Genomic DNA, 22,814 nt, shown 5'->3' with positions numbered 1-22,814 from the left:
TGAAAACTGCTACTAGTTTAAATTTTTTGTGAAAGTTTCCTAGGGACTCCAATTTAACAGTATTTCTGAGACCAACATTTTGGAGCCCTTTTCTTGCACTGACCTAATTATTTTATTTGCATTAACTCATTGAATTCTTATAACATTGATATAAGTTAGGTAAGAACTGAGGAAGTTAGAGGAAGGAACTTATTCAAAGTTTCACAGCGGAGTACCGCAATCTCCTACCCAAAGATCTCTGAATTATGAACTCCTCAGAACCTGAGTTATGAGTTATTATCCAGAATTATGAATTGTTATGAATAGTTATACATATTTTAATAATAGTATTTACCTATCAAATAACTAGTATGATAATTATGAATTATCCAGAACCTGAGCTGTGAATTACTGAATTTCGTCTCTTCCTGGGGCTTCCTTCAATGTGGCGCCCTTGTTTGCGGGGTTTGAAGACACGTGTGATCACAGCGGCTGCTCCGCGGGGCATTCTGTGTCCTGGTTTGAGGGCAGCTGTCGTTAGAAGGTGCCATTGCTAACGTTCCGCTTCAGGTTTGCACGCTGAGTCCCTCTGCTTTGCACTCAGGGCTCCCTCCAAGGCAGAGTGTCTGTTCAGGCCCCAGGCAGGTCCACCTCTGAAGAGCGGAAGCGTGGGGCAGACGATGCCCCTGGGAGCCACTCTCCACCAACGGTCCGGAAGTCAGCAGGGAAATTCACCAGCCTTTTTAGCTTTGGGGGGGATAACTCTCCGGAATTATGCTAGTGATGGTGTCTTTGAAGTTTCCAACAGGACTGAGCCCTGTATTCATGCACCTTGCTAACTAGCCCATTAAAAAGTCCTCTTTGCTAGCTTTTCTCCTTTCCCTGACTCTCTCTCACTGGTGGAAATTTCTCCCAAATAAATGACCATATCCAGGCCCTTGCCTCAGGAGAGTGCTTTCAAGAGAATACAGACTAGGACAGTGGTTATTATGTTTTATGAGTACCTGGCTATTAACTCTTGTAATATATATTCTCAGTAATAATCACTCTCTACTATTTCCACTTAGTTATGAAAACCTATCATTTTTTTTCCGTCCAAATGCCAATTTTCTATTCCTACAACCTACCTCATAGCTCAGGCCTTTAGCATATTACCCCTGAGGTATGGTGTTCAGCTTCTGGTTAGCATAGGCTCTTGTATCATCTAAGACTTCCTGCATACTGATACCTAGTAAATTTTCTTCCACTGTCGGTTTCATCTGTCACTCTTGGCTCAAAAACCTACAACTACCCTGAACAATTCATCACATCAAGTGTAAATCCTCTGTCCAACCTATGATGCATTTTCTTGACAAATTCTCCAAACCTGATAAATCCTATCAATTTTCCAGTTTTCAGGTCTCTGAATTCTTAGGACACCTATAATCTTGCCAAGATTTAACATGTATTTATTATCTTATATTCTCCTTGTATTTTCATATGCTATCTTTACTCTGCTAAACTATAGGCTCCTTGATGCCATAAACTATGGCTTGTGGTTATTTTGCATTTTTCATAATCTAGCAAAGTCATAGGCAAAAGTGTACCAGTCAATAATTCATTCTGGGAGACTTCCTAATGGGAGAACCCATATTTGATTTTTCAGATATATTTTCTGGAAAAAGAAATTTCCAAAATTTGGAAGGTACTTTGATTTGCTCAAATTCTCAGATAAGCGACAAATAAAAGCTAGTTCTTTGAACTCGCAGTTCTAGAAAATGATTGCTACTATTTTAAGTGGCAAAATTCAGCTAAAAAAAAGTAGAAGATTTGCACGTGCTTTTAAATCCAAAGTATTATTAAATATTTAACCCCAAGGCAGTGATAGGAAATTGAGAGCCTTCTTATGGATGCCCTGATGATGTTTACACCTTGCAGAAAATTATTTTTAGCCAGAAGTCACTATTGTTTTGTCTCATTTTAAAGATATCTCTCAGTAAATCTGTGGAATTCCATCTTGAATTATGTAAGAGATTCTGGAGAAGAAATGATTTCACATTTTAAAACATCTTCTCTAATATTCCCCCAAAATCATTTTCTTTTGGTTTAATTTTTTTTCAAAATGCTAAGCTTTTTTAGGGTTTTGCTTCTTTATAGAAGCACATAAAATGTGAAAAATTCTATAACTCATACTATTTAATATACTACTTTGCTATATACAAGGAAAGTGTCTGTCTCTCTGTGTGTGTTTTCATAAGGTACATTGGGAAATACTTCTAGAAAGTATCCAAAACTTGAAACCAAAAGATTTAATTCCCTTGGGAGTCTGTCCAGGTGTTTTTTTCAGGCTGAATTTTTATAATTACTTAAGTATGCTCCAAAGCAAAGGTCCTAATAGAAGCATTTAAATCTTACTGTTCAACCTCAGGAACAAAGATATTCTCTTAAAAACTTGATTGCTTTTCTGTGGAAGCAGTTAGCTTTGATTTATATCACTTCTGAAAGGAGCTTCACTGAGGCTTTGAGTAATCCAATAAGGATCATATAATATACTCCCTTTTACATCTCATAGAGCTGCTGTGTATGGAGCTCTTTGTTTACGATTCAGGAAATGGGCTAAAAGCTTCCTAGGTTCATCTCTGTTCACAAAATTTGTTCTGGGGGAAGTAATGGCCTTTTGCATTTTAATAAGCAGTAAATCTTAAGTATTACAATGCTCTAGTAACAAGCTATCTTTGGCAGTGTGGGCCTTTCTCTGTTTTTGGAGCTTGTTCTTATTCAGCAGTTTGGATATGAAGATAATCTTATCTCATCACTATGCGCTCATTTGAAGACTCTGCACTGGAAGATGCCGCCCACATTTCTTTCTGAAAATAGTCTCAGCCTCTTTCTTGAGTGCCTAAGGGGGACATGAAAAATTAAGAGAAGCCTTATGAATGGCCAAAAGTTTCATCAAAGCTATATAGCTTCATCTAAAAAACAACTGTATGCTCTTTTACTTCATTTGCCTTTTAAATATTGATTTTTAAAATATTTGTAGCTTATTGAGTATTCAATGTGATGTGTAGATCCTGGGGAAGATACAAACTGGAATATGAGGAAACCCTGGCTTGCAAGTGCCTTAGAAAATCTTCACATGAATCAACTATGTAGAGTCTCCTCAGGTTGGACTCTTTGAGTATTGTGACATGGATGCCCTACTAAATATGTTTCTTGGAGAATTTATTTCTTTTAAGTAGACTGTCCCCTAAGAAGACCTAATATATAAAAGCCTAGCTATGTAAACCTGTTCTCTTTGAACAAATAAGTGCGGCTTCCAAACTTAGAGGAGTTCTCATCAGAACAGAGTTATTTTCACTTTTTTTTTTTTGTTGTTGTTGTTATACGCATATGACTTGACATGCCTACAGCAGGATAATTTAAGTCAATTGTTTTAATTTGATCTGATCAATTGTTAAATAATCACCCAGGTTGTGGTTAATTTGATATCCTCATGTGAATATATCCCCAAATTCTGACTTAATGACTAGCTTAGTTTCTTAATAGCAAAACTTCTGTAATATAGTATGATGAAATTTGCTTTTAAAATTTTTACCTCATGAACACTTAGACATCTCAGGACCATATATTATGATGATGATTTAAACTGCAGGTAAAATATTCACAAAATTTCACATAATAAGAAAGACTACATGAACAGGTACTTTCAATATATTAAGAGAATTTAGTATGTCCCCTCAGTTCAATACCTTCAGAAGTACACAAACTTTGGAACTGCAAGAAATTTCTTCGATCTAGTCTTAATTCTTCCTTTTATAAATAAGATGGAAGTTCTTAGAAGCAAAATGATATATCCAAGATAGATTCAGAACTGGATAGGATCATCCAACTTTAAATTTAGTTCAAAATGAATTTACTAATTTCATTATTATGTTTATATTGGGTGCTTTTTATTTTCTCTGAGAAGTTTTCTTCTAAATATTAATATGTTGGAATCGATACAGACTATGAATAGTAACGTTTTCCCCTACTGACTTCCTTCCACAAGTATTTTTTGATAGTTGCTAAATACAAGTCTAGGTAAGTGATACAGCTGAGAACAAAAGACAGAGGAAGTCTCAGTGCCATGAAGCCTAAATTCTCACAGGGGAGGCAGACAAAATACAAACAAAAAATGGCCAAGAAAAATAGGAAAAAGTTAAAAATGCTATGCAGAAATTTATATTCGGTCATATAAAGGGAGTGCCTGGGTGGTGATTTTAGACTAACTGGTCTGGGAAGATGACTGTCTTAGCCAGCTTCGGCTGCTTTAACAAATTAGCATAAACTGGATGGTTTAAGCAACAAATATTTATTTCTCACAGTTTTGCAGGTTGGAAAGTCCAAGATCGAATTACCAGCAGATTTGGCGTCTGGTGAGAACCCTTTTATTGGTTTGCAAGTGGAGCAAATGGTGTGTCCTCCCATGGTGGAGAGGTCACCTCTCTGCCTTTGTGTAAAAGAGCAATAATGCCTTCACGACAGCTCACTCTCATGACCTAATTAGATCCCGAAGCCTCCACTTCCAAAACCAGCACATCGGAGATTACAGCTTCAGTATATGAACAGTGGGGGGACACAGATATCCAGACTATAGCAATGACATTTACACTGAGATGTAGGTGAAAAGGAATTGTGTGGACACACTGGGATAGGGCAATGCGTGGAGAAGGAAGAGTGAGGATAAGCCTTTGTTGTGGGAACACACCCGGCAAATTCAGGAAACATGGGGAATACTAGTTGTCTCAAGTCTCACCGTGCGGTAGAACTGTCTGTGACTGTAGAAATCTCTGAGCTGTTCAGTATGGTGCTAATAGCTACTAACCACTTATGATCACCAGGCACTTAGAATGTAACTAGAGCAAATGAGGAACTGAGCTTTTCATTTTAGTTAAGTTTAATGGATTTGAACTGAAGCTGAAATGTGACTCGCATTTTGAACAGCCCAGGTCTAAAGTGTATTGAGTTTGCCTGGTGGCTCAGTTGGTAAAGAGTCTGCCTGCAGTGCGGGAGACCTGGGTTCAATCCCTGGGTCGGGAAGATCCCCTGGAGAAGGGAATGGCAACCCACTCCAGTATTCTTGTCTGGAGAATTCTGTAGACACAGGAGCCTGGTGGGCTACAATCCATGGGGTCACAAAGAGTTGGGCAGGACTGAGTAACACTTTCACTTTCAAAGTGTATTAAGAGGTGAGGGGGGAGGAGCCAAGATGGCGGAGGAGTAGGACGGGGAGACCACTTTCTCTCCTACAAATTCATCAAAAGAATAACTGAACGCAGAGCAAACTTCGCAAAACAACTTCTGATCGCTAGCTGAGGTCATCAGGCGCCCAGAAAAGCAGCCCATTGTCTTCGAAAGGAGGGCTGCATAGTTGGAGAAGTCCTGAGACTACAGGAAGAATAAAACTGAAATCCAGAGGCAGGAGACTTAAGCCCAAAACCTGAGAACACCAGAAAACTCCTGACTACAAGGAACTTTAAGTAATAAGTGACTGTCCAAAAGCCTCCATACCTACACTGAAACCAACCACCACACAAGAGCCAATAAGTTTCAGAGCAAGACATACCACGCAAATTCTCCAGCAACGCAGGAACATAGCCCTGAACATCAACATACAGGCTGCCCAAGGTCACACCTAACACATAGACCCATCTCAAAACTCATTACTGGGCACTCCATTGCTCTCCAAAGAGTAGAAATCAAGTTCCACGCACCAGAACACTGATGCAAGCTTCCCTAACCAGGAAACCTTGACAAGCCAATCGTCTAACCCCACCCACTGGGTTAATCCTCCACAACAAAAAGGAACCACAGACCTCCAGAATACAGAAAGCCCACTCCAGATACAGCAATCTAAACAAGATGAAAAGGCAAAGAAATACCCAACAGGTAAAGGAACATGAAAAATGCCCACCAAGTCAAACAAAAGAGGAGGAGATAGGGAATCTACCTGAAAAAGAATTTAGAATAATGATAATAAAAATGATCCAAAATCTTGAAAACAAAATGGAGTTACAGATAAATAGCCTGGAAACAAAGATTGAAAAGATTCAAGAACTGTTTAATAAAGACCTAGAAGAAATAAAAAAGAGTCAATTACAAATGAATAATGCAATGAATGAGATCAAAAACACTTTGGAGGGAACCAAGAGTAGAATAACGGAGGCAGAAGATAGGATAAGTGAGGTAGAAGATAAAATGGTGGAAATAAATGAAGCAGAGAGGAAAAAAGAAAAAAGGATCAAAAGAAATGAGGACAACCTCAGGGACCTCTGGGACACTGTGAAACGCCCCAACATTCGAATCATAGGAGTTCCAGAAGAAGAAGACAAAAAGAAGGGCCATGAGAAAATACTCGAGGAGATAATAGCTGAAAACTTCCCTAAAATGGGGAAGGAAATAGCCACCCAAATCCAAGAAACCCAGAGAGTCCCAAACAGGATAAACCCAAGGCGAAACACCCCAAGACACATATTAATCAAATTAACAAAGATCAAACACAAAGAACAAATATTAAAAGCAGCAAGGGAAAAACAACAAATAACACACAAAGGGATTCCCATAAGGATAACAGCTGATCTATCAATAGAAACCCTCCAGGCCAGAAGGGAATGGCAGGACGTACTGAAAGTAATGAAAGAGAATAACCTACAACCTAGATTACTGTATCCAGCAAGGATCTCATTCAGATATGAAGGAGAATTCAAAAGCTTTACAGATAAGCAAAAGCTGAGAGAATTCAGCACCACCAAACCAGCTCTTCAACAAATGCTAAAGGATCTTCTCTAGACAGGAAATGCAGAAAGGTTTTATAAATGTGAACCCAAAACAACAAAGTAAATGGCAACGGGACCACACCTATCAATAATTACCCTAAATGTAAATGGTTTGAATGCCCCAACCAAAAGACAAAGATTGGCTGAATGGATACAAAAACAAGACCCCTATATATGCTGTCTACAAGAGACCCACCTCAAAACAAGAGACACATACAGACTAAAAGTGAAGGGCTGGAAAAAAATATTTCATGCAAATGGAGACCAAAAGAAAGCAGGAGGCGCAATACTCATATCAGATAAAATAGACTTTCAAATAAAGGAAGTGAAAAGAGACAAAGAAGGACACTACATAATGATCAAAGGATCAATCAAAAAAGAAGATATAACAATTATAAATATATATGCACCCAACATAGGAGCACCGCAATATGTACGGCAAACGCTAACAAGTATGAAAGAGGAAATTAATAGTAACACAATAATAGTGGGAGACTTTAATACCCCACTCACAACTATGGATAGATCAACTAAACAGAAAATTAACAAGGAAACACAAACCTTGAATGACACAATGGACCAGCTAGACCTAATTGATATCTATAGGACATTTCACCCCAAAACAATCAACTTCACCTTTTTCTCAAGTGCACACGGAACCTTCTCCAGAATAGATCACATCCTGGGCCATAAATCTGGTCTTGGAAAATTCAAAAAAATTGAAATCATCCCAGTCATCTTTTCTGACCACAGTGCAGTAAGATTAGATCTCAATTACAGGGAAAAAATTGTTAAAACTTCAAACATATGGAGGCTAAATAACACGCTTCTGAATAACCAACAAATCATAGAAGAAATCAAAAAAGAAATCAAAATATGTATAGAAATGAATGAAAATGAAAACACAACAACCCAAAACCTATGGGACACTGTAAAAGCAGTGCTAAGGGGAAGGTTCATAGCATTACAGGCTTACATCAAGAAACAGGAAAAAAACCAATTAAATAACCTAACTCTACACCTAAAGCAATTAGAGAAGGAAGAAATGAAGAACCCCAGAGTTAGCAGAAGGAAAGAAATCTTAAAAATCAGGGCAGAAATAAATGCAAAAGAAACTAAAGAGACCATAGCAAAAATCAACAAAGCTAAAAGCTGGTTTTTTGAAAAAATAAACAAAATTGACAAACCATTAGCAAGACTCATTAAGAAACAAAGAGAGAAAAACCAAATTAACAAAATTAGAAATGAAAATGGAGAGATCACAACAGACAACACTGAAATACAAAGGATCATAAGAGACTACTACCAGCAGCTCTATGCCAATAAAATGGACAACTTGGATGAAATGGACAAATTCTTAGAAAAGTATAACTTTCCAAAACTGAACCAGGAAGAAATAGAAGATCTTAACAGACCCATCACAAGCAAGGAAATCGAAACTGTCATCAAAAATCTTCCAGCAAACAAAAGCCCAGGACCAGATGGCTTCACAGCTGAATTCTACCAAAAATTTAGAGAAGAGCTAACACCTATCTTACTCAAACTCTTCCAGAAAATTGCAGAAGAAGGTAAGCTTCCAAACTCATTCTATGAGGCCACCATCACCCTAATTCCAAAACCAGACAAAGATGCCACAAAAAAAGAAAACTACAGGCCAATATCACTGATGAACATAGATGCAAAAATCCTTAACAAAATTCTAGCAAACAGAATCCAACAACATATTAAAAAAATCATACACCATGACCAAGTGGGCTTTATCCCAGGAATGCAAGGATTCTTTAATATCCGCAAATCAATCAATGTAATACACCACATTAACAAATTGAAAGATAAAAACCATATGATTATCTCAATAGATGCAGAGAAAGCCTTTGACAAAATTCAGCACTCATTTATGATTAAAACTCTCCAAAAAGCAGGAATAGAAGGAACATACCTCAACATAATAAAAGCTATATATGACAAACCCACAGCAAGCATCACCCTCAATGGTGAAAAATTGAAGGCATTTCCCCTGAAATCAGGAACAAGACAAGGGTGCCCACTCTCACCACTACTATTCAACATAGTGTTGGAAGTGCTGGCCACAGCAATCAGAGCAGAAAAAGAAGTAAAAGGAATCCAGATAGGAAAAGAAGAAGCAAAACTCTCACTGTTTGCAGATGACATGATCCTCTACATAGAAAACCCTAAAGATTCTACCAGAAAATTACTAGAGCTAATCAATGAATTTAGTAAAGTTGCAGGATATAAAATTAACACACAGAAATCCCTTGCATTCCTATATACTAACAATGAAAAAACAGACAGAGAAATTAAGGAAACAATACCATTCACCATTGCAACAGAAAGAATAAAATACTTAGGAGTATATCTACCTAAAGAAACAAAGGACCTATACATAGAAAACTATAAAACACTGATGAAAGAAATCAAAGAGGACACAAACAGATGGAGAAACATACCATGCTCATGGATTGGAAGAATCAATATTGTCAAAATGGCTATTCTACCCAAAGCAATCTATAGATTCAATGCAATCCCTATCAAGCTACCAACGGTATTTTTCACAGAACTAGAACAAATAATTTCACAATTTGTATGGAAATACAAAAAACCTCGAATAGCCAAAGTAATCTTGAGAAAGAAGAATGGAACTGGAGGAATCAACCTGCCTGACTTCAGACTCTACTACAAAGCCACAGTCATCAAGACAGTATGGTACTGGCACAAAGACAGAAATATAGATCAATGGAACAGAATAGAAAGCCCAGAGATAAACCCATGAACCTATGGACACCTTATCTTTGACAAAGGAGGCAAGGATATACAATGGAAAAAAGACAACCTCTTTAACAAGTGGTGCTGGGAAAACTGGTCAACCACTTGTAAAAGAATGAAACTAGAACACTTTCTAACACCATACACAAAAATAAACTCAAAATGGATTAAAGATCTAAATGTAAGACCAGAAACTATAAAACTCCTAGAGGAGAACATAGGCAAAACACTCTCCGACATAAATCAAAGCAAGATCCTCTATGACCCACCTCCCAGAATATTGGAAATAAAAGCAAAACTAAACAAATGGGACCTAATGAAACTTAAAAGCTTTTGCACTACAAAGGAAACTATAAGTAAGGTGAAAAGACAGCCCTCAGATTGGGAGAAAATAATAGCAAATGAAGAAACAGACAAAGGATTAATCTCAAAAATATACAAGCAACTCCTGCAGCTCAATTCCAGAAAAATAAATGACCCAATCAAAAAATGGGCCAAAGAACTAAACAGACACTTCTCCAAAGAAGACATACAGATGGCTAACAAACACATGAAAAGATGCTCAACATCACTCATTATTAGAGAAATGCAAATCAAAACCACAATGAGGTACCATTACACGCCAGCCAGGATGGCTGCTATCCAAAAGTCTACAAGCAATAAATGCTGGAGAGGGTGTGGAGAAAAGGGAACCCTCTTACACTGTTGGTGGGAATGCAAACTAGTACAGCCGCTATGGAAAACAGTGTGGAGATTTCTTAAAAAACTGGACATAGAACTGCCATATGACCCAGCAATCCCACTTCTGGGCATACACACTGAGGAAACCAGATCTGAAAGAGACACGTGCACCCCAATGTTCATCGCAGCACTGTTTATAATAGCCAGGACATGGAAGCAACCTAGATGCCCATCAGCAGATGAATGGATAAGGAAGCTGTGGTACATATACACCATGGAATATTACTCAGCCATTAAAAAGAATTCATTTGAACCAGTCCTAATGAGATGGATGAAGCTGGAGCCCATTATACAGAGTGAAGTAAGCCAGAAAGATAAAGAACATTACAGCATACTGACACATGTATATGGAATTTAGAAAGGTGATAACGATAACCCTATATGCAGAACAGAAAAAGAGACACAGAAATACAGAACAGACTTTTGAACTTTGTGGGAGAATGTTAGGGTGGGATATTTCAAAAGAACAGCATGTATACTATCTATGGTGAAACAGATCACCAGCCCAGGTGGGATGCATGAGACAAGTGCTCGGGCCTGGTGCACTGGGAAGACCCAGAGGAATCGGGTGGAGAGGGAGGTGGGAGGGGGGATCGGGATTGGGAATACATGTAAATCCATGGCTGATTCATATCAATGTATGACAAAACCCACTGGAAAAAAATAATAATAATAATAAAAAAAAAAAATTAAAAAAAAAAAAAAAAAAAGAGGTGAGCAGTATGGTGAGTCTGAGGCCACGGGTCAGAGGGACAGGTAGAGACTAGGTCATGTACGGGCTTGTAAGAGGAAGAAAGAAACGTGGTTGTTATTCAAAGTGGCTATTGGGGGGAAGGTGACAACTTGATGATTTCAGGGAATAGCACTGAAACATGTTTATTAAGTGAGTGAAAGTGAAAGTCGCTCAGTCATGTCTGACTCTGTGTGACCCCATGGACTATACAGTCCGTGGGATTCTCCAGGCCAGAATCCTGGAGTGGGTAGCCTTTCCCTTCTCCAGGGGATCTTCCCACCCCAGGGATCAAACCCAGATCTCCCGCATTGCAGGCAGATCTTTTACCAGCTGAGCCACAGGGGAAGACCAAACATGTATGTTACCATATGTGAAATAGATGGCCAGTGCAAGTTTTATGCGTGAAGCAGGGCACCCAAAGCTGGTGCTCTGGGACAACTGTGAGGGATGGGGTGGGGAGGGAGGTGGGAGGGGGCTTCAGAATGGGGGACACATGTGAAGGATGGGGTGGGGAGGGAGGTGGGAGGGGGCTTCAGAATGGGGGACACATGTGCACCTGTGGCTGATTCATGCTGACGTATGGTGAAAACCACCACAATATTGTAAAGGAATTAGCCTCCAATTAATATAAATAAATTAATTTTAAAAAAGTGCCCATGGGCATTATTGGGATCTTTTAAGCAAGGTAGTAGCATAATCTATTTTTTTTTTTCTTAAAAATAGTATTTTGGCTGCTGGGTAATGAGTGGAGCATAGGCAGCAAGAACAGAAGGGGGTCTGTTAGAATGTCACTATACCAGTTCATGGGGAAGGTGACAGTGGCTTGGATTAGAACTGGATCCTTTCAGGAATGTCTTTTCAAATGTAGAATTTCAGTACTTGATGATGGACTAGTTAAAAGGGAGAGAAGGATAATAGGAGAGATTCAAGGAAAGCACCTAAATTTTTATTTCAGCAATTGAGTGGACAGTGGTGTCATTTACTATGTGAAGGTGATTAACAGAAAAGCAAGTAAGTTGCATATCTTTATTTTTGAATTTAAATACTTTTGGCCATATGAAGTTTGATATATAAATATATATGCATATAAAATGTGTGTATATATATATAACAACGGATAAATGGCAAATGGAACTAAAAATACAAATGCAGAACATTTATTATAAGCAAGAGATAAAAAATATAACTTTGAATGTTCATAACCACACCAGACATTGGCATGACTAATGGTGTTATCCAGCTTGCTCAAATCTGGGTGAATAGTTACATATAATTCTTGAAATTCACTGACTGTTTTCATAAAAACATTATGAAGTTTGAATTGGGAAGTTTGAGCATGGTATTGAAAAGAATGCACATGTTTTTCTTAGGAGTATATATACATGTACATATGTAGATGTATATATAATGTGTATATTTTATATATATATATAAATGTGATGTATATGTATACATTGTTGCTGTTTAGTCGATAAGTCATGTCTGACTCTTTTGTGACCCCATGGACTGTAGCCTGCCAGGCTCCTCAGTCCAAGGGATTTCCCAGACAAGAACAGTAGAGTGGGTTCCCATTTCCTTCTCCAGGGGATCTTCCTTACCCAGGGATTGAACCCATGTCTCCTGCTTTGCAGGCAGATTCTTTAATGCCATTGGGGAAGCCCTATATGTATACATACATACACATAAAATCTGAGGAAAACAGAGGAAAGTAATGAAATCGCTCTTTCTAGCGTAGCTGCTGTGCCATGCATTTTTTGCAAATAAAAATAACATGTATGATTAAATAAACTTCTTTACCATATGAGTGAAGAAAGCTCCTAAGAAGAATATTGTGGCTGGTGTTATGCTCCCCGACCAGGTTGTACTGCCAAGCTGCACTAACCAAACGGGCCTGAAACTGGCACTAAAGCAGACATGTAGATCAGTGGAACAGATCAGACATCCCAGAAGCAAACCTACATCTCTGTGGTCAGCTCATCTATGACAAAGGAGGCAAGGATACATAACGGAGAAAAGACAGTCTCTTCAATAGTCATGCTGGAAAAACTGGGCAGCTACTCATAAGAAAATAAAATTAAAACATTCTTCCAAACCACGCACAAAAGCAAATTGAAAAGGGATTTAAAGCCTAACTCTAAGAGCAGAAACCACAAAACTCCTGGAACAAAACATAGGCAGAATACCCTTTCACATAAGTTGTAGCATTATTTTTTTTTTTTTTGGATTTGTCTCTGGTAGCAAAAGAAATGAAAACAAAAATAAACAAATGGGACCTAATTAAACCTAAAAGTGTTTGCATAACAAAGGAAACCACTGCCTTAAAAAAAGACAACAAAGATATAGTGTATAGCACAGTATACACAGATATTTTATAATAATTTTAAATGGAGGATAGTCTATAAAAATGGTGTATACTTGAAACTAATATAATTCTGTAAATCAACTGTACATGTGTGTGTGAGTGCTCAGTTGAGTCTGACTCCATGTGATCTCTAGGACTGTAGCCGCTCAGGCTCCTCTGTCCGTGGAATTTTCCAGGCAAGACTACTGCAGTGGGTTTCCATTTCCCAGTCTAGGGGATCTTCCGCATCCAGAGATCAAACCTGGGTCTCTTGCATCTCCTGGATTGGCAGGCGGATTCTTTTACCACTGGTGCCACCTGGGAAGCCCCAGAGAAAAAAGAAAGTGAAAATGTTAAGTGAAAACACACACAAATATGGTGCTTTCTATTCCTGGAGATTTGAAAGAATCAGCCAGCAAAAGTTTCCCATCTATTGCAGTGGCCCGCGTTGTCTGGAGGCGGGACCGTGGCCTTCCTGTCTCATTCTCCGCCTCCTCCCTCTCAACTCCTCAAGTCAGGCATCTAGGTAGTGTCTTCATAGTGGGCTTGGAATAGACGAGGTCGACCAGAGAGATCCCACGGCTCCGTGTTGACGACGGCCTGTGAGGGGCCCTGCAGACTTTAAGTGGCCGCCACGGCCTTTTACTGGGGCAGCTGCAGCGACGTCCGCCTTCTTCCCAAGGTCTGCTCAGAAGCACCAGCTTCCTTCTCCTCCCTATGCAAGCCGCTGACACAGTGCTCCTTTTGCTGAGCATCAGAGACCATCCTGCCAGCGACAGAAGGCTTTGGTGTGACTGGATTTTACTAAGAATTGGAAGGTGAGTAAACAAAGGATCCGTTTTAACACTGCCTCGCAGGTTAGCTTTCCGTGTCCTTACAGAGGCCCTAGGTCCTCCCAGGGCGTCACTCCTACAGAGGACCAGGCTTTTGTTAGCTGTCCTGCTCCATTCCTGGTGCGTTAGCATCAGGACGTGCGTCAGTGGGACTACTAGAGGGGAAGAAATGACTGCAGGGAGTAGGAAGGGAGGGGGACCTCGGAGCGAAGGAATGCATTTGGGATGTCTGGGAAGCCTTAGGGAGCATTCATATAGGACATTTATTCCTGGAGGTAAGGTCCTCTTTGACCGGTAAAATGAAAAAGGATACATCTCTCATTTAGATTCTCTCTGACTTTGGAAAAACTAGGTAAACTTTTAATTAAAGCCCTGCTCGACCCTCGTCATGATGGGTATATCTGTATTCCAGTCTGAGACTCTGGGAAAAGTAGTATTCACACATGTTCCTGTTTATTCCTGCTGTCAGCGGTGGTAAACTGAGGCCATCTAGGTGAGGATATGGCGGGAAGAGCAGGACAGTCGCCTCGGCATCTCCCTTGAATAGCGGCCGCTAGAAAGCTGCAGTCCAATCACAGTGTTAGATGTTCATACGGGATGTCAATGAATGCAAATTCCTTCCTCCACTTTTCTTCTCGGCCATCACTCCAGCTCAGCAATCACCATCCCGTTATCATCCTCCTCCTTTCTCTCTTTCTCATTGTTGCCACAACTTCTTAACTGATTCTTTCTCCTCCATGCATATTTCTCTGCCAGCTCATTCCTCCTTTAACAAAACAGTGATCTTTGAAAAAGGAAATCTGCCATTGCTGCTTATGTAATAAAGCCTTACACAATGAACAAGTGCACATTAAACAAAATGAAAACTCGTTTCCAGAGTCTCCAAATTCACATCGTGTCACTGTCCTCCTACTTGCTTGACTTTGGTCAAACTGAACCTCCTTCAGGTCCTACCACTCCCAGGCTCCTTCCTAATTTGTGGCCTTCACTCCTGCTGTTCCTTCCTTCCAATGTCATCTCCACAGACAAACAGATTATGCATCTACAGCAAATTTTCTCCCCTGTCTTACTTTGTCCTACTCCCTGTCACATGCTTCATAATCCTCTTTTACAGTTAGCATTATCTGCTTTACGGTTTGTGTTTTTCTCCTCTGCCAGACAGTATAGTTTGTAAGCTCAGTGTGGGTAGGGACAAGCGTGGTTTTCTTCAGAAACATATCTTGATGCCTAGCACTGCCTTTGGCATCAAGTGGGTAGTCAATCAATACTAGCTGTATGAATGAATAAATCAAGAATTTTGCTCTAAGAGGAGGTATCATAATGCATAAGAAAGTTACATTATGTCCTAGAAAACACGGATTTCATAGGACTAGATAGGTTATATTTTCTTGCATTCCAAAATCACTGCAGACTCTGATTGAAGCCATGAAATTAAAGGATGCTTGTTCCTTGGAAGGAAAGCTACAACAAACCTAGACAGTGCATTAAAAAGCAAAGACATCACATCCCATGCTGACAAAGGGCCATATTGTCAAAGCTATGGTTTTTCCAGTAGTCATGAATGTATGTGAGAGTGGGACCTTAAAGAAGGCAGAACACTGAAGAAATTGATGTTTTTCAATTGTGATGCAGGAGAAGACTCTTGAGAGTCCCTTGGACTGCAAGGAGATCAAAGCAGTCTCCTAAAGGAAATCAGTCCTGAATATTCATTAGAAGGACTGATGCTGAAGCTGAAACTCCAATACTTTGGCCACCTGATGAGAAGAGCTGATTCATTTGAACAGACCCTGATGCTGGGAAAGATTGAGGAAGGGAGAAGGGGATGACAGAGGATGAGATGGTTGGACGGCATCACGGACTCAGTGGACATGAATTTGAGCAGACTCTGGGAGACAGTGGAGGACAGAGGAGCCTGGCGTGCTATAGTCCATGGGGTCGCAAAGAATCAGACACAACTTAGAAGCTGAACAACAACATCAAAGTAATTCTCAAACTGTGGTGAGCACAGAGTCTCCTGAGGACTGTGGAAACCACCCTGTGTACTGGGCCCTATCCCCTGACTGTCTGATGCCCTAGGTCTGGCATGTAGAATTTGCATTTTTAACAACTTCCCTGCATATGCTGATGCTGTTGATCTGAGGACGATGCTTTGAGAACCACTGCCCTAGGATAATGCTTCCCACTTCGGTCATCATGCACATTCAGTTTTGATGCGCTGTGTCTGTCATCCAAATTCTGAGATTTACTGAAGATGGCTGTGATTCTAAATCACTCTTGTAAATGTATTGAGTATTCTACAACTCCTTCTACACAGCCTTTTCCTCAAGCAGTTCTTGAATTTTAAGATTATGCAAATATTCTGAAGAAAAAGTAATGCAGGAATCATAGAATCTCTTTTTAATGTTGCTCATGATGTAGCTTATTGTTTTATTTGGGTGATATCTGTAAAACAAAACTAAACAATATCACTCTATTCTGGCTGAAGAATAATTTTAAAGCCAGAAATATTGGCCTGGCCTTTGATTTGGAGTAAAAAAATATGTAAGTTGTTTATTTAGAATGTTCAGTATATGCAAATTAAGTTAAATGTAATAACACAATATTTTTGAGGCTCTTTGCCTAAGAGAAAGATATAAAAAATTAGATTGGCCAGACACCATTTATGCATGGAAACTTTTATTTTCCTTTAAGCTGCTTTAAATTATTCCTAGTTCATAAGTAGCAGAAGACCCTAAACAGCTACCTAGGACCAGAAGCAAATGAAATGGTGCAGTATAAATCTTCACTTGTACCAAAAGATTATAGAATCCTTAGTAGCCACAGTGAATGCCAGGGGACATTTATGGGAGGGATAGCCAAGCCTCACCCAGCTAAGTTCCTGACTCAGTTAGTTACATTACTATAATCTGGGTTTGCCTTTGAATGATAAACTACTCTTTGTTCAGTGGGTCTCAAACCTCAACACCAGAATCCACTGAAGTGCTTGTGGAAATAAAGAGTTCTGGGCCATCTCCCCAGAACTACTGATCTATAGATCTAGTAGATATGGGTGGGGTCCCAAAGTTTGATTTTTTATGTGTACCCAGGTGGTGGTGGTCTGCTGAGAAATCTTGAGAGCCCTGTTCTAGGTTCAGTTTGGGTAATTCTAAGAATTACAATTTAAAAATGAGAAGATCCTACTTATCCTGTTTGTCTTTGGCTGATGAGAAAATGAGGGCCATTTGTCCAGAAATGTTTAAGTTTGGTACTCTAAAAAGCAATACTCTGTCTTCCAGGAACAAACCTTAAGCAAGGTCTCTCCTGGTGTCTGCTGAGGGCAGATCTGACTTTGTGAAGCTGTGCTTTCATCAGGATTGCACTTAGGATCTTCCGTATACATGAGATCAGCTTTCCTGGCTCACTGGATTCTCTTCGTACTGTGGCAAAACAGTCGTTCTAATCTCATTCACTTTTTTGCTCGTAGAGTTTCAAGGTATGTATTTCTCCTGTTTATAAACTTCTGGTTTTATTTTAACATGTACGGATTGGCATAAGCAAATCACAAGGAGAATTTTTGACTGGGAGGTTTCTTGTGGTTAACAGATCATTTAGGCACATTGGTCGACAGTTAACTGGTAAATTGTCTTAGAACTAAGACGATTGATTGACTTAAGGGTATTAAGTGTAAAGTTATCTTAGGACAGAGACCAAACGGAAAAGCTTCTTTCAATGAAGAAGAAAAGAGGAAAATTCAGAAACAGCAACAGTGAAAATAGTCAACCCTTAACGAGGGTCAAAAGCTCTCTAACTTGAACCTGTCTCCAGGTTTACTATTGTGATACTTGGCAATTCAAGTGCTACTTTAATTACTTTTGTTATTAGTGACCTATATCTCAGGTACTCCTTCCCGTGTAAAGTGTTCCCAATATCTTAAAATTATCCCTTGCCAATTTTTTTTTGTTGTTTAAATTATCCAGTTTAAACTGCATTTTGTGAAATTCTTGGTGTAAACAGATGCCATTTTTCATCCTAGGCAGTGGAATGGGTAGCCAGCTGTCCTTCCCTACCACAAAGGATTGAGGAAAAACATCAGATGGTAGACTATCTGAAAGGTGCAGAGATCATATTCAGAGTTTACTCTTGTAGAGCTTGTACTGATTCAGGCATATTCATGGACAATCAGTGATCTTCCTGACTTTAGTTTTTCTTTATTATAGCATTTCTTTTGAAAAGTTACACTTTAAAGATATATATGTACACCTGAAATAAAATATAGAGAGGGTGAGGATGCATGTCTAACTAAAAGAAACAGCAGTTTAATCATTGGCTGAGGAAATCCAGGTTTGTACTCTCCTGATCTTGAGAGCCGAAGAATTGATGCTTTTGAACTGTGGTGTTGAAGAAGACTCTTGACAGTCCCTTGGATTGCAAGGAGATCCCACCAGTCCATCCTAAGGAAGATCAGTCCTGGGTGTTCATTGGAAGGACTGATGTTGAAGCTGAAGCTCCAGTACTTTGGCCACCTCATGCAAAGAGTTGACTCATTGGAAAAGACCCTGATGCTGGGAGGGATTGGGGGCAGGAGGAGAAGGGGATGGCAGAAGATGAGATGGCTGGATGGCATCACCGACTCGATGATGAGTAAACTCTGGGAGTTGGTGATGGACAGGGAGGCCTGGAGTGCTGCAGTCCATGGGGTCACAAAGAGTCATACATGACTGAGCGACTGAACTAAACTGACTTCTTTTTACATCTTAATTAATAGCTGTGTTTCAAAAACCATTTCTGTAATTCTTTTCCATTTCCATTTTGTGATAATTGAGTCGAAGACTTAGCTCTCCCTGGAACTGAAATCCAGCCTAAGACAATCCTGAGGTTTATGCTGTTGTTTACTTGCAGGGTACTGTTTGACTCTTTTGCGACCCCATGGACTGGGAGACTCAGGAAAGATTGTTCGTTTTGTCTCCCAGGTAATAGCAGGGCTTAACATATGTTTTGACAGAAAGTTTGAGCAGCCTGTCCACTAAATTGCAAAATCTGCTTATAGTTTTCCTTGTGTATGATTTCATTCCCTTCATAGAATACCAGGAATCATTTCCTCCTTTTCTCTTATTGATTGATTGTTGATTGCTCTGAGCTAGTTATTGCCATACTAAAGAGAGAACAGCTTGCTGTAAGTTCTACTAATAAATTTATTTTTCTTTTATCAGTCCTCTGAAAGAAACATGAAGATGAGGCATTTTAGAATGACAAATGCTAGTCATGTAGTCAAGTGTGATCACTTGTCCTTACTTTTGCAATACTTCTTTAATGGTGGGTTGCCAGAGTTATGCAAATATCTTCCTGAGTACTCCCAGGTTAGATTAGTTTGCACTCACTGTTTCACCTGTTGAGCTGATTTTTGGTAGCAACTTCTGAAAAAATTTGGGAAATTAAAAACTGTGAAAGATCATATAGTTTAAGTAATGCTTTTTAAATAGAGCTTACTGTTATTATTATTTTGATGCAGGTCTTTGGAGCATTCCAATAGACAAAATTTGGAAAGGAAAGATGAAAATTTAAATGTCAAGAAATTTCCAACATTGTAAATCAACTATACTCCACCAAAAATTAAATAAAAAAAGAAATTTTAACAACAAATGGGAAGAAATGATTGAGAAGCAGAAAGAGCTAATGAGGAGATCACAGTGCTGACTGGGACCCCACAGGCAAAGAAAGACAAAAGCAAACTCTTAGAAAGCTATTGCACTTAAAATGATATTAGACTTAATATAGCCCAAGAAAATTATGAAAATTAGAATAGTTACATATAAGATAGCATCCTTAATTTTCACACAAATAACCAGAGTTCACTTACTAAAGTTCATATCATGTTTTGCTTGGTATGATCAAAGAGCTCTGAGGATCACCCCATGAATACCAATTACTCAAGTTTGCAGGCCAGATTAAAGGAATACAGGCAGATGGTGTTCCAGCCATTTGAAGGGCTATCTTCCTCATTTTTTTGGTTATGTTTAAAATGACTCCATTTACTTACCAGCCTTCTAGACTAGTGTGTAATCCTCCCTGAGGCAATCACTGACCTATCCCACTTTATGTGCCCTAAGCCTTGCCACCAGACATGCCACCAAGCCTTGTACACAGTAGATGTGGAATACCTCGGCAATGAAATGAAGTCATTGTGCCTAACCTATTTATAGAGGACAGAAGTAAGCGATGACAATTCATCAAAGCCAAGTAGCTAGTGAAGAGTTTGATCTTATTTGCTTATTTACATTTGATTAATAAATGCTTCAAAAGACATGTGGTCATCATATGTAGAAATGTCTAAATATGAAATGACTAGCTATTCTTTTTTTAACTTCAATCGGGATACAGCATGTTCCTGACAATTCCTCTACAGCTGTGGAACAGAAAAAGTCATGTCATTTACTTTTGTAGAGTATGAAAATCCTGGGGACGGTTTTGATCACTGCCTCCTGTACAAGATCATGAATTTCCATCCGTAGTTCTTCAGGCACTCTGTATATCAGATCTAATGCCTTGAATCCATTTCTCACTTCCACTGTATGATTGTATTGGATTTGAATTATGTCATACTGGAATGGTCTAGTGATTTTCCCTACTTTCTTCAATTTAAGTCTGAATTTGGCAATAAGGAGTTCATGATCTGAGCCACAGTCAGCTCCCCATCTTGATTTGCTGACAGTATAGAGCTTCTCATCTTTGACCACAAACAATATAATTAATCTGATTTCGGTATTGATGAAATCAGATGATCTGATGATGTCAATGTGTAGAGTCTTCTCTTGTGTTGTTGGAAGAGGGGTTTTCTATGACCAGTGTGTTCTCTTGGTAAAACTCTGTTAGCCTTAGCCCTGTTTCAAGAAAGAGAAATGGAAAAAAGGCAAAATGGTTGTCTGGGGGTGGGGGGTGCCTAAAAGTAGCTGAGGAAAGTAGAGAAGTGAAAGGCAAGGGAGAAAAGGAAAGATATATTGATCTGAATGCAGAGTTCCAAAGAATAGCAAGGAGAGATAAGAATGCAAAGATCAATGCAAAGAAACAGAGGAAAACAATAGAATGGGAAAGAGTAGAGATCTCTTCAAGAAAATCAGAGATACTAAGAGAATATTTCATGTGAAGATGGGCTCAATAAAGGACAGAAATGGTATGGACCTAACAGAAGCAGAAGATATTAAGAAGAGGTGGCAAGAATACACAGAAGAACTGTACAAAAAAGATCTTCATGACCCAGATAATCACGATGGTGTGATCACTCACCTAGAGCTAGACATGCTGGAATGTGAAGCCAAGTGGGCCTTAGGAAGCATCACTATGGACAAAGATAGTGGAGGTGATGGAATTCCAGTTGAGCTATTTCAAATCCTAAAAGATGATGCTGTGAAAGTGCTGCACTCAATATGCCAGCAAATTTGGAAAACTCAGCAGTGGCCACAGGACTGGAAGAGGTCAGTTTTCACTCCACTCCCAAAGAAAACTGAAAAGTGAAAGTGAAGTTGCTCAGTCACATCTGACTCTTTGTGATCCCATAGACTGTAGCCTACAAGCTTCTCTATCCATGTGATTTTCCAGGCAAGAGTACCAGAGTGGGTTGCCGTTTCCCTCTCCAGGGGATCTTCCTGACTCAGGGATTGAACCCGGGTCTCCCGCCTTGCGGGCAGACACTTTACCCTCTGAGCCACCAGGGAAGCCCAATCCCAAAGAAAGGCAATGACAAAGAATGCTCAAACTACCACACAATTGCACTCATTTCACACGCTAGCAAAGTAATGCTCACAATTCTCCAAGTCAGACTTCAACAGTATGTGAACCATGAAATTCCAGATGCTCAAGCTGGATTTAGAGAAGGCAGAGGAACCAGAGATCAAATTGACAACATCCGTTGGATCACACAAAAAGCAAGAGAATTCCATAAAAACATTTACTTCTGCTTTATTAACTATGCCAAAGCCTTTGACTGTGTGGATCACAACAAACTGTGGACAATTCTTAAATAGATGGGAATGCCAGACCACCTGACCTGCCTCCTGAGAAATCTGTATGCAGGTCAAGAAGCAACAGTTAAAAATAGGCATGGAACAAAGGACTGGCTCCATACTGGGAAAGGAGTACATCAAGGCTGTATATTGTCACCCTGCTTATTTAACATATATGCAGAGTACATCATGAGAAATGCTGGGCTGGATGAAGCACAAGCTGGAATCAAGATTGCCCAGAGAAATATCAATAACCTCAGATATTCAGATGATACCACCCTTGTGGCAGAAAGTGAAGAAGAACTAAAGATCCTCTTGATGAAAGTGAAAGAGGAGAGTGGAAAAACTGGCTTAAAGCTCAACATTCAGAAACGAAGATCATGGCATCTGGTCCCATCACTTCATGGCAAATAGATGGGGAAACAATGGAAACAGTGAAAGACTTTATTTCCTTGGGCTCCAAAATCACTGCAGATGGTGACTGCAGCCATGAATATAAAATACTCTTACTCCTTGGAAGAAAAGCTATGAGAAACCTAGACAGCATCTTAAAAAGCAGAGACATTACTTTGCTGACAAAGGTCCATCTAGTCAAGGCTATGGTTTTTCCAGTGGTCATGTATGGATGTGAGA

This window comes from Dama dama, chromosome 9, assembly GCF_033118175.1.
Source record: "Dama dama isolate Ldn47 chromosome 9, ASM3311817v1, whole genome shotgun sequence".
NCBI lineage: Eukaryota > Metazoa > Chordata > Mammalia > Artiodactyla > Cervidae > Dama > Dama dama.
This window is presented reverse-complemented; position numbering follows the sequence as displayed.